Source organism: Phalacrocorax aristotelis, chromosome 3 (assembly GCF_949628215.1).
Source record: "Phalacrocorax aristotelis chromosome 3, bGulAri2.1, whole genome shotgun sequence".
NCBI lineage: Eukaryota > Metazoa > Chordata > Aves > Suliformes > Phalacrocoracidae > Phalacrocorax > Phalacrocorax aristotelis.
The window spans coordinates 29,501,916-29,515,069 of record NC_134278.1 but is presented as its reverse complement, the minus strand read 5'-3'; positions in this window follow the sequence as shown (position 1 = coordinate 29,515,069).

Below are 13,154 nucleotides of genomic sequence, written 5' to 3'. Positions count from 1 at the left end.
ATTCTGAAATAATGCTTCTCTTTTGCTGCCCCAACACTTCTTCAGAGGCTCTGGAAATCTGTCTTTCTTACTTGTCTTCTGTTTTCTCTTTCTGGTTATTTCCCACTCTCATCTTCATAAGTTCTTGGCAGAAAACACTCATAAAAATACTTTCCTTGCACAGACAGTTTACTTACCATACTCATTATTTAGTTCCAACAGTCACCCAGGTTAATAGCTTTCCCTGTTCTTCATCTGGCAAGGATGTAATACAGCACATTACTGCATGCATGATGTGTGTTAATGTGATAGGATTTTTGTATGGTAGCAAATACCCTGGCTAAATAAAGGTCTACCAGAAATGACTATGGAACCTGTCTTAAGCAGCTACAGGCATAACGATCTTAATTTTAAAGTTTATCTAGAAGGTGATTTTGAAATGGAAACAAATTCCCACACTGGAGTTTCTAAAATCCAATTTCAAATTGGTATCTTTTTTTCCACAAATTATTTTTTTAAAAATAAAACATATTAAACAAAGCATAAGTTAACTCAACCTTCTCAGTTAAATACTTTATAAAAAGGAGTTACACTGCTTTTTCGTTTCTTTTGGGACTTGGAAAGCTACCCTGGCATAACACCGACCACATTTTTAATTTGAAATCTCAGAAGATATTTAGGTTCACATTCTACATTATAATTCTTCTGGACCTGATTATAGGGATGGTAAATGAATGAAAGTATCAGATAAAAACATGTATTTTTCTCTTAATATTTTAGATACATTAATAGGAAGCCATGCTGCTGCTTACTATGCTAACTTTCAAATAAATTTTTGTGTATGTTCATATGAAACTTTGTCATCTTGGATTTATAATTATGTGTTACTGTATACAGTCACTTCTTAAGAGACAGTATATAATGAACACCTATAACTGAATTTAATAAACATTAAGTTCAGTATATATATGTATTATCCTTACTGTTTTCTTATAACAACATTGAAGAAATAAAACGTCAAACCTAAACTTTTTGCCTTATACATCCTACTGTCTGATTAAATTCGGTTATAGAAAGACATTATTTACAAACAAAAACCAACTAGAGTTGATGTTCTACAGGTTATCTTATAGCAAGGTAATATATGAGATATATCTACATGATGTATTTTCTAAGTAGTCCTCAATGACATAGGCTCTGAAAAGACAGTGACTATATGATTAAATAAAAATATTTCATGTATCTGGCAAATGAATGCTTTTTTTTTTTTTTTTTAAATAAGGTTAAAAAATGCAGCTTGAAGCTTGTGTGTCCTAAATAAGCAGTTATGATTTTTTAAAGTTGTATGCATCCCCAACCAAATTTTCGTGCATATTTTTTAGAAAGGCAACAAGAAAAAGATAACTACTTCGTACTGGTCAACTGAAATCAATTACTATTGACTACTATATTGGTAACATTTCATCTTGAAGTGTTGTCTGAAAATACTCTTCACTGTTCTACAGGTTCAAGATGAATGTTTTGAGCATCTCTAGTTAGATAATTTAGACTTGTGCAGTGCTATACATTAAAAAGATGTTTGAAATCTGTAGTTCTGCATAAGCGCTGCTGATTTTCCAGCGTGCTACAGTCAGATGTTGCAAAGCTTTATATAAGAAATTTCTGATATTAATAAAGCATATTTAATCTTTTCAGCTTTAAGCAGACTATATCTTTGTTGACAAAGTGGTATTACTTTTGACATTGTGTTATGTCATGACTGCTTTCTTTTTCTACATGTCTGTCCATTCCAGGCCTTGGTTCCTGGAGACATGGAGACGAATTACGAGGAACGTTGCTATAAACTCCTAAGCCTTTTAACACACATTTTGCAATGCCAGCATGGTAAAAGCTTTATGGTAGTCTGTAATTCAATATATGCAGGTAAATAAACAGTTGCTAGGCTAGCTATGCTTTTTGATCAATACCATTAATAATCATTAAATAAACATTCCTTCAAAATAGTGAAAGGACTTTTTCTATCAGAAAAGTTAGAGAACTTTTTTATCATTATTAGCTAAGGCATATAGGCTTTTATGGAAGAATATTCCATAGTGCATAAATTGTATAATGTATTTAGAATTTGCATCATTACTATACATCAACAAATCTTTTCAAAGAAAATAGAATATAGATAAGTGCTCTGAGTTATTATTCATTAAAAACCTGGGGTACACTTTCTGTGGAAAAACTCCCACTTCATATTATAAGCAAGACTATAAGTTTGATGAGAGACAGATTGTAAATTTAGGTGATACTTTAAAAAAGTAACTTATTAACAAGAACAACAGCTGGTCTGAGACTAGTAGCAAGCATGAAGATACTTCAGTGTATAATTTCAGTGGAACAGCAAATGAAGTAAATTTCACAGAAAAATCTAAAAAGAGAAATGAATAATTAAAAAAGTTTTGCCCGTAAAAATAGAAGGATATATAGAATAGGATTTGACAGGCATCTGTCCTGGAGTCCATTGTTCATTGTTTTTCTTAATCACCTGGCGAATGAAACAAAGAACAGGCTTACTGTGTTTGAAAGCACCAAAATTGGGGGTTTTTCTCCACTTATGTTAGAGGACAAGATAAAAATGAAAAATGGTGTTAACAAATTGGAGAAATGTTCTGGAAAAAAAATGTACTTGAAGAAGAGTAAGTGCAAGATACTACTTTGAGACAAGGATGTGAAGAGCCTAAGTACATGTTTGTTCAGCGAGGAGTCTGGGCTGTGTTCCATTTCACCAGCTCAGCAATTTGAGGCAGATCAGGAAATATAAACAAGGGTATAGCTTGCAAGAACCAGAAACTGATCCTTTTGCTCAATTAAATTCATCTCAGGATTTGATAATGAGGTGCCACAGTTTAAACACATGTAGAATAGCTGGAGAAAATCAGAGGGGACCAGAGCAAATGATCATAAGTCTAGGACCAATTTACTAGGAAGAAGTGAATGACTGTGTTTAGCTTAGAAAGAGGAGACAGGGTATAGGGGTTAATAATGGTTTTCAAGCATGTAAGAGATGCTGCTAAGAAGCAGAATATAATCTTTTCTCCCTGTCCATTGCAGTTAGAACAGACTTGTATCAAGGAAGGTTTAGACTAGGCAATCTGGAAAACTTCATAGTGTTAAGGAGAATAAAGCAACAGAATTGACATTTAGGAAAACTGCAGAGTCTCCAGTACTGGTGATCTTCATGTCACCAACATGCTTTTAACAGGTACCAGGTGGATGTTAGTGGCAACTGGCAGAATTTTGATAAAGGACACTGAAGTGTAATTTATGATGTACCAAGATAGTACGGTCTTAGATGCATGATGTTTATGAGTATAATAAGCTGGGGTCTCATGTTGCTGTGTAATTGTGGAACAGACTGCTAGACTGTGCTCATAACACAGAACACAGTGAAAATGTATTGAAACACTGTGCTATCATTGCTCAGGTAAATTTTATGTTGTGCGATGAACAATGAAGGTATCTCACTCAACTTGTTACACATCATGTCTTGATCTATTTTGTGATATAGTGTCCGAACATAACACAAAACCTACAGAGTGCTCTATACGGTAGCATATTTTGAGTTTGGAAATGCCATGCATCTAAAGGCTTCAGGTTTTGTGAGATATGAAAACAGAATTTGATTTACTAACTAACATTTCTCCAGCATGTCAAGCTTCTGGCATTGTGTACACAGATACTCAGTCTATCCTTTTTCAGCCTCCAGCCAGAGGGCAGCAGTGTACTGTGCAACTTTCCTCTGGGAATCTCAAGCTCTCATGCTGTGCTGAAAAATACCACATTAAAATATACCTATATATTTTATATATGTACTTATAATATTTTTAAAAAAGGGTAGTATAACAGCTGAAAGCTAATACATAACTTTGTAATTTGTTTAATTAAACTTAGTTAAATTTAATTTTAACTTTAAGCTAAACTTAGCTGCTGAATTTGTGCAGCCTTTTCAGTAAAGGATGCACTATAAGACTCAAAATATTATTTTCGTTCTTAACATTATATAAACCTTAATCTAGTAAAAGGTGTATGTCTATATGTGTGTGTGTATGCATATGTGTATCATCTTTATGTAGTCTTTAACAACATTGCAACAAAAACACAAGTAATTTAATGGCAGTATTCAGTATTTGTAATTGAATGTATGCTGCCACTGGAAGTTCTTTCATACTTCCAGTATATTATTAAAAAGCTTTGGGAAGCCTACTTGCTTCTAGGGACTGCCATTTTACCAATACCGATTCCCTTCCTTTCGAAGTAATTTTTTCCTGTCTGCTGAAGAACAATCATATACAGCCAATGAATGCACCCTAGACACACCTATTCCAACCAGCTTTCTATTCTTGAGCAGAAACCTAACTTTACCCAAAACTTTTGGATTAATTATTGGGATTTAGCTATACAGTCTAGATATCAATCATCACATGGTGTAGACACTTTTAAAGTAATTTTTGACTACATTTATGTATATGGCTTTGCTCTGCAAGTCTGCTTCCCCACATCACATTTTTCATGTATTAAATTTCTTCACAAAGTTACAGAAGCAGCTTTAACAATACACTTCCTGCAACCGTTTTATTGCAATATATTCTTGATTTTTTTAAAGAGCTCAAATATGTTCAAAATTCTTTAAATGTTTCAAAGAAAAATTGATCCTGCAAGGTTGTTGCAAAGCATTAATTTACTTGGTCTGAAACTCTGCTGTTTTGAAGCATTTTTATACACTATCTGTGGAAAACAGACTAACGTGGTCCCAGGATATGGCAGTAAAGAAAGTAATGGATAGAGGAACTATTTACAAGCAATTCCACTACACATGTAAGGCTAGAGCAGGGGGAGAAAGATGTGAGGAGGGTTGAGTCAGTGAGAGTGCTCTGTGTAAGTTCTAATTCATCACCTAAGAAAAATCCAGAAAGTAGTGGTCAGGAGACCAGCTCCTGGATGAATAATGATTGGTTGAAGGTGAGAAACCACTTTGATGACTTTGCAACTACAGAGCAATTTTCTTTGATTGAAGGTATGCAACAATTGTTCAATTTATTCCGTAATTTAAGAGTGCTTTTTGGTTGCTTTGCTGACACTAAACTCTCATCATAACATCCACAAATAGTGCTTTCTACCATCTCATACTGCCTATGATATTCCATCCTGGTAAATGTTATGTCCTCAGTTTTTCACTGCTTTTTTTTCCATTTGGCTCATAAATCTACTCTATACCTGAGATGGACCCTGTTACCACTTACATGATTGCAGTTAATACAACATTGTTATGTGCTCTCCCATACACATTCTACTAGTTCTTTCTGTAGAATATTAAGTTGAATTCAAAGCTATTTGGCACAGATTAATCCCACTGAATTTTAGGCACTTAATTTTATACCTCAGTTAGTGATGTGGTTTAACCCCAGCCGGCAACTGAGCACCACACAGCCGCTTGCTCACTCCACCCTGGTGGGATGGGGGAGAGAACAGGAAGGGTAAAAGTTTGAAAACTCGTGGGTCAAGATAAAGACAGTTTAATAAGTAAAGCAAAAGCCACATGTGCAAGCAAAGCAAAACAAGGAATTCATTCACTATTTCCCATGAGCAGACAGCGTTCAGCCATCTCCAGGAAAGTAGGGCTCCATTACGTGTAACAGTAACTTGGGAAAACAAACGCCATCACTCCAAATGTCCGCTGCCTTCCTTCTTCTTTCCTCAGCTTTACTTGCTGAGCATCATGTCATATGGTATGGAATGTCCCGTTGGTCAGCTGGGTTCAGCTGCCCCAGCTGTGCCCCCTCCCATCTTCTTGTGCACCCCCAGCCTGCTCGCTGGTGGGGTGGGGTGAGAAGCAGAAAAGGCCTTGACTCTGTGTAAGCCCTGCTCAGCAGTAGCCCGAACATCCCTGTGTTATCAACACTGTTTTTGGTACAAATCCAAAACACAACCCCATACTAGCTACTACGAAGAAAATTAACTCTCTCACAGCCAAAACCAGCACAGTTAGGAGCATAGCTCTCATAGGTCCCAGGTTACTCAGTGGCAAGCGATAGACATCTCCAAAGAGCAACTAAAATATTATATTATTTACTTTGTCGTGTTGTTTAAGTTCTGTTGCAGTGGCTTTAAAGTTGAGGCTAAGGACAACCTTACTGAAACTTGCTTTCTTATACATTGTTCAACAGTGTGCTGGGTCTGGCTGGGCTGGAGTTAATTTTCTTCCTTGCAGCCCATATGGTGCTGGGTTTTGGATTTGTGTCTAAAACAGTGTTAGTAACACAGCAGCGTTTTAGCTACTGCTGAGCAGTGCTTACACATAATCAAGGTTTTCTCTGTTTCTCACTCTGCCCTGCCAGTGAGTAGGCTGGGGTGGACAGGAAGTTGGGAGGGGACAAAGCTGGGACAGCTGACCTGAATCGGCCAAAGGGTTATCATGTACAAGATGATGTTGTGCTCAGCAATAAATCTGGGAGGTAGTCTTTCCAAAGAAGCCATTGCTAGGAGATTGGCTGGGCACTGATCTGCATGTGGTAGGTGATGAGTGATTGCCTTTACAATGTTTTGGCTTTTTTTTCCCGCTTTCCTTCACTTGTTAAACTGTCTTTAATGTGACCCAAGAGGTTTTCTTGTGTTTGCTTTTCCAGTTGTCTTCCCCATCATGATGGGGGGTGGAGGGGTGAATAAATGGGTGCTTAGTTGCTGGCCACAGTCAACCCACAAAGAGTTATTTGCATACTTGTGCCCCTGGCCCAAGACAATCCTAGGTGAAAGACAGTGCGTTAGCTAAAAATCTTGGAGTTTTTTGAGGGGAAATAATGATGAGTAGCATTAGTAATACTAGGATTTTTGTGGAAAAGGTGGAAAAGTCTGAGGGTTTTGAAAACTGGGAGATGTGAAGCACACATAGTACACTGCCTATGTCTGGGAATTAGATATCTTGGAGAAAATTATCTTTCCTGTATGACACCTTATTAGTGGATTGATTAGCAGCAAATGTGTTTTAATCCAGTGCTCTAGAGGCTGCTTTTTATATTTAGACATTTCATTGGCTGCAGGCATCCTTTGCTACATGGCAGCATCAGTGGATTGTTAAAGTCCAGCCTATTCTCCAGCAGGACTCAGTGAGCATATCATTAGAGGGTCACAACAGAGCTGCACAGTGAAATCCCCTGTGCCCCTAGTAAATCAGAGCGTTTCACACTGAATTTACAGTTACAGCTGCATGATACTGGAAGTAAGAAGAGTCTCACAATGAAGCTACCATAAGATTCTGTATACTGTACAGCAAATCAATAGAAATTTACAACAGAATTACATGCTAAGCTTCTCTTATACGCTAAAGTATACGCTAAATCATGGAGATTCACAATAGGGTTCACCTTTAAGCTCCCATGTAATATATGATAAATCACTAAGTTACAGCAAGGTCTATCAAGCACCTTTCTTTATTTGGTCTATTATTATTGCTGCAATAATATGGTGGCATCTGTCATTGACAGGTAAAGTTAAGGAAAACGGCAAATCACTTTGACTTTGAGGATGTACATGGAATGTGGCCACCTTTTGTTGATTCAGATTTGTGCTTCCTTTGGGATGCTGACAACGCTGCTTGGAAACATGGTAGCTTTGCACCACATGGAGACATATTAACAAAAGAATTTTGAACATCCAAGGACAGTGAGATGGTCTCTTTAGTGTAGGTATTCTGCACATTGCTCCATCACTGCTGACCTCACTTGACAGTGAGGATGAACTGATCCTGGGGATCTGTAGGTTGCCTTAGCAGCATATGCATTCATTAAGTAAAAAGTTGAAAGTAACTTTCAGTTCTCTTTTGGGGATACTTTCCATTCAGTCAAGTCTTCTGGCAAAACAGTACTTGCGAGACACACTGTGAAAACATCAGTTTGAAGCTTACTTTAATTTTGTCTTGATGAGTAGTTTCAGATCATAGTCACTAACATTTTCCTCTCATAATAATGTCATTGAAAACTTAGGGGATTACTCTTAAAGATATATGCTTGCAGAAGTGTTTGCACTGTAAGTTTGATGTACTGGGGGTTGGAAGGAGAAAGGGAAAATTCATGCAGCTAGACAGGCACCAATAAAGCCAGCTGAATGAGAAAGAAAAGCTGATGTTGATAATGAGAAAGCAAAAGAAACCAATGAGAGATCATATGGCTGTTTCAGCCAAAAGGGTTCATCCTTCACCCAACTGAATACCTGGCATGAGACCAACCAACAAAGAAGTGGGTGGGAAGGATGCACCTAGTTTCCAAGTGGAAGTTATTTTGGATATGGCTTGCAAAGCTTTGGGAAGTTCAGTATGTTGATAGAGCTTCCCCACTCAGAGCATGTTTTTGACCTTGAAGTACACATCACCAACGGTGTCAAATGACATCATTGCGCTGAAACACCAAATACTACTATAGAAGCTACATGGTTACTCAGCTCCTCTGGATTTCCCTTACGTGTAAATGACAACTTAATCTATTGTTTTAAAACAGATTTGACTCTAAGCACTGGAAGAGACACTGCATGCTATAGGACTGTGATTTATACCAACTCAGCGAAGAGTCAATAAAGGCAGGCACTACAATGGCATCCTGCAGATAGCAGTTATTCGTCTGCTCAGCTGCTACTTCAGCTGAATCATGCTGAATCTGAGAAGCCAAAAGCTTCCGGCTTCATCCCATGGGTGTTGCCTTGCAGCTGAAATGCTGCTTCCATCCCCTTGCCTCTGTGCTTGACTCCAGGAATGACAGTGTGGTTTGTCATTTGGATCAGTACCCAGCCAAAATCACTTGCAGTATCTATTGATCTATACATTGTTTAGTTTATTTATCTTTCATATAAAAGAAAAAGGGATTAATGTATTCTAAAATCTAGACTCCATACAGGCCATTTCTTGTAGCCTACAGGTATCCTTCTTTATACCAAGCATTTTGGATGCCAGTAACACCTGTGTCTTGTCATTTTTCTTGTTGTACCACACAAAGTGAATGCTCAGTGCTGATTTCAGAAGCAACTCTGTGGAATGACTGGGGAAATGCCAATGTCACCTAGCATCATTTTCATTTGGTCTTTAGATGCCACAAAGTATCACTGGATTGGTTTTGTGGATCTGGGCTACTTGCCCAGAAGGAAGTATATACTTGGAAAGTCTGCTATCCACCTTGCTACTGTAATGAACAGAAATGGATGTTGCCACCATCGCTTCTCTTGATAGCAGGGGAACAGGTCTTTGCATCCATCCTGTCAGAATACACCATGCAGCTCTTACTGGTTGTAAGAGATACGCTGTCCATTTATGTACCTCCTTGTGCATCTTCAAAAATGGCAGCATGCAAAAGCAAATCCTGTTTGGTTTTGTTGAAACCTGTTGAAACATCATGCAATATCGGCCCATTTTATCCACTGTTTCAAGCCACAAATCCTGTGAAAAGACAGAGGTCAACTATTATTCTTCTGTGATAGCAGAGGGTGCTGTGTCTCCCTGGGTGCACTGTGTGAGCTGGCAACATGTTGCTCCATAAAATTGTGGAGTTGTGGACATTACATTGAAAGAGATCTTGAAATGTTGGCTTGTTTGTCACAGTCCTGGGGCTGGGGACTGTGCTGGCAGACTCATGGCAGAGGTTTATTTGTCATGTGTCTAAAAACTTCTGGGAACAAAGAGAATCCCAAAGGCAAACCCTACTAAGACTTTCTGTGCTTCCGTACATCCTCAGTGTGGCACTTCCTGAGGCTGATCAGCTACCAGATACAAATTAGTTTCTGTGAACAATGGCATATATGTGTCGTGCTAAAAGCTCATCTGCACACCCTTAAAGCAGCACAGAAAGGCAATGGCACATGAAGGGGAGCCCAAATAATACAGTGCTCTGGGTCCTCCCAGGCCCATCCTAGGAGCTATCAGCCCACCAGAGGCCCATCTCCACAGAGCACAAAGGCAGGTGGAAACCTGTCACGGTTTTAGCTGGGATAGAGTTAATTTTCTTCACTCTAGCTGGCATACCGCTGTGCTTTGGCCTTAGTATGAAAACAATGTTGATAACACACCGATGTTTTGGTTGTTGCCGGGTAGCGCTTGTACTAGTCAAGGACTTTTGCAGCTTCCCATGCCCTGCCGGGTGCACAAGAAACCAGGAGGGGAGGGGGCACAGCTAAGAGAGTGGATCCAAACTGGCCAAAGGGATATTCCATATCATGTAACGTCATGCCCAGTGTGTTACCTGGGAGAAGCTGGCTGGGGGGAGGGGGGTAGCAATTATGGCTCGGAGACGGGCAGCACCAGTCGGCGGGTGGTGAGCGGTTGTATCGTTTGTGTTTCTGGTTTTTTTTCCTTTTTTCCCTTTTCCTTCTTATTATATTATCATTATTGTTATTATCATAATCATTATAATTATTATTTTATTTTAATTATTAAACTGTTCTTAACTCAACCCACAAGGTTGTTTTTTGGTGGTTTTTGTTTTTTTTTTTTTTCTTTTCTTTTTTTTCTTTTGCTCTTCCGATTCTCTCCCCCATGCCACAGCGGTGGGGGAAGTGAGCGAGCGGCTGCGTGGTGTTTAGTTGCCAACCGGGGCTGAACCATGACAGAACCCAAATTAGGGGTTCAAAGGAAGGGATACTCTGTCCAGGCCTCTCTCAGGGATGTCTGAGGAGATTTGTATGTGTGCTCTGCATGGGGGTCTGTGTGCCTACTGGGTATATATGTTCAGCCTTGCTAGTGGTTGGACCTGTGGCATGGAGCTGTGGCAGCATCACCTCCGTTGGGCTGCTGGATTCAGCACAATAGTTTCCCCAGACATCAGACACATAATTCCTTTTAAAAATGAGGTTAGAGATTCTTTTTACAAAGTCACATACAGGACAAATTCCCATAAAAACAGAACAAAATAAATAGAAGGAAGGTCCATACAGCTTGCTCCTGTCACATCATATCTTATTTTGAGGACAAGAAATATTTAGATAATCAAATCTAAATTTGACCAGGAAACTCCAAACAGCACACATCCAAGTTAACAGTCAAATGTTGTCACCATCTTAATTTTGTCTCATTAAGTAGATGACTATTCCAGCAGTTCTGTGCAACCTGCCACCATGCGAATATGCCTGTCTGGCAAATTTCAGAGTCAGTGTACAATTTCTGTAGCAACAGAATGTTTCCCAAAAGCTCCCATGAGGTTTATTTCTTTGATGTGAGATCTAATGGAATGACGATACAGTTTGATTTTTTGTGGTTTTTACTGGCCCAATTTCAGAGATTAAGGGAGAAGACACACACTTTTTATGGCATTCACATTTGTATCCAGCTTAGTTTATTTGGTGGCTACAGGTGTACCTCTATGAGTCGTAAAAAGAGAAGAGGCTTTTATTTTAAAGATTTTTGGGTAATAGAAGAAATTAGTCTGAGGTTTAACTTTGCAGTGTCTCTTGCTGACTTGCAAAACTTAAGGTACTACTAATATTTAAATAGCTTTTTTTTAGTAAGGCCAAATTATTCAAGCGAGCCTGTTTGTAACAAAACCATTAAAATATTTTTTCCTATAGCAACGTTACAAGCGGGGATGGGAACATGAAGAAATGCATGATTAAGCAGCAGAGTATCAAGCCTAAAACAATCATAAAATTTAATTGCCACCTATTAATAAAGAAAAGAATTTTAAGATTGTTTTTATTCTCATTGATTTCCTTCTATTTTTCTGGATCCTGGTCTTGGAAAAAAGAAAAATAAAAACAGTATTTTCGTAGTCTTTTGTCTGTGGACCACTGTGTCTTATGCATGCATTTTTCTTCCATTCAAGAATATAACTTTTTAATATTTATGAATTCTCTTATACCAATCAAAATCAGAGCCATTATCATATTTATAATTAATTATACTGTTAAAAGTTATGTAAAATTAAGAGGTTTTAAAATATCCTCTTTTAATCATACCTGCTTGTCATTTTTTCTTTTAAGAGCTATTCTGCTGAGTGCATAATAACTGACTACATTTTTTATCTTTGTTCAGGATTTTGGATGAGTGACTCTATAGCCATTCCCCTCTACAGAGTGCAAGCAGAGGTATCTTACAGTTCTGTTTGAAGCAAATGATGCTTTTTTTATTTAAGAAAAGTTTCTTTCACCTGTTATAGTGTAGTTACCAAGTATGTGTATTTAATCCTAAAACCTGTTTGAACAGACACTATAATTAAGAACTTCAATGTGGAGACTTCAGAAAAAAAAAGTAAGATTCTTACAGAAAGCAACTCTCACCTCCAGTGAGATAGACGGAATCTTATTTATTTTAGTGCAGCAACCCAAAATAATCACAGCATTCAGTTCCTTGATTTCTTTTAACCTGTAGGTTTCTTTTCACCTCTCTAGGCTATTGCCTTGCAAGATTTAACATTTCTAAAGACAGAGGTGAAAAACTCCCCACCCTTCTGATTTTTTCAAAACCAATGCATCATTTTGCTGAGTAAATTATAACAATGAAAGCAATTATTAGCTTTAAGAAGATTTATTCTAGCTCATCTGATGCTTTAAACATGATTTCTGACATAGTAGGCTATGGTCTCAGCTTTTTGCAAATCAGACCTTATACTGTGAAAATCCTCTCTGATCTGTGTAAGGGTACTATTTCTTCAGGCCTTTTTTTTTCAGAATCCTCACCTGAATGCCTTCATTTTACACTGTACTAACCAACAGTGGGAAGCCTCCTTAGTGTTTGGAGGCTTGTCCCTTGTTTTACTTATCCTTATTTTACATCAGTTTAAATCCACCTACTTGAGTAGAGCTGCTCTGTACATACACCATGGCAATAACTGAATTTAACTAAACAGTTCTGTCCTTAATTTCATCTTCATGGATAGTCACCTTAGTTGTTTTCTTCTACACAGCAAACTGAAGATACACCATCAGATCTTCAGGTGAGTCTAGTGCAAGGGATGACAGTCAGGAAGGACAGGCTTTGCCATACTCGCTCTTTATAGCACAGACTCTTATCTTTTATGCTGCTGCATCGTTGAGGGGTGGCTCTGGGTCTCCAGAAACAGCATGGAACAAATACCAGCTGTAGTGTTATAAAGTGTTGTTGACACAGTGATGTTGTCAGAGGTGTGACAAGGAGTGATTTTTGTGCTTGCTGGCAGAGTAGA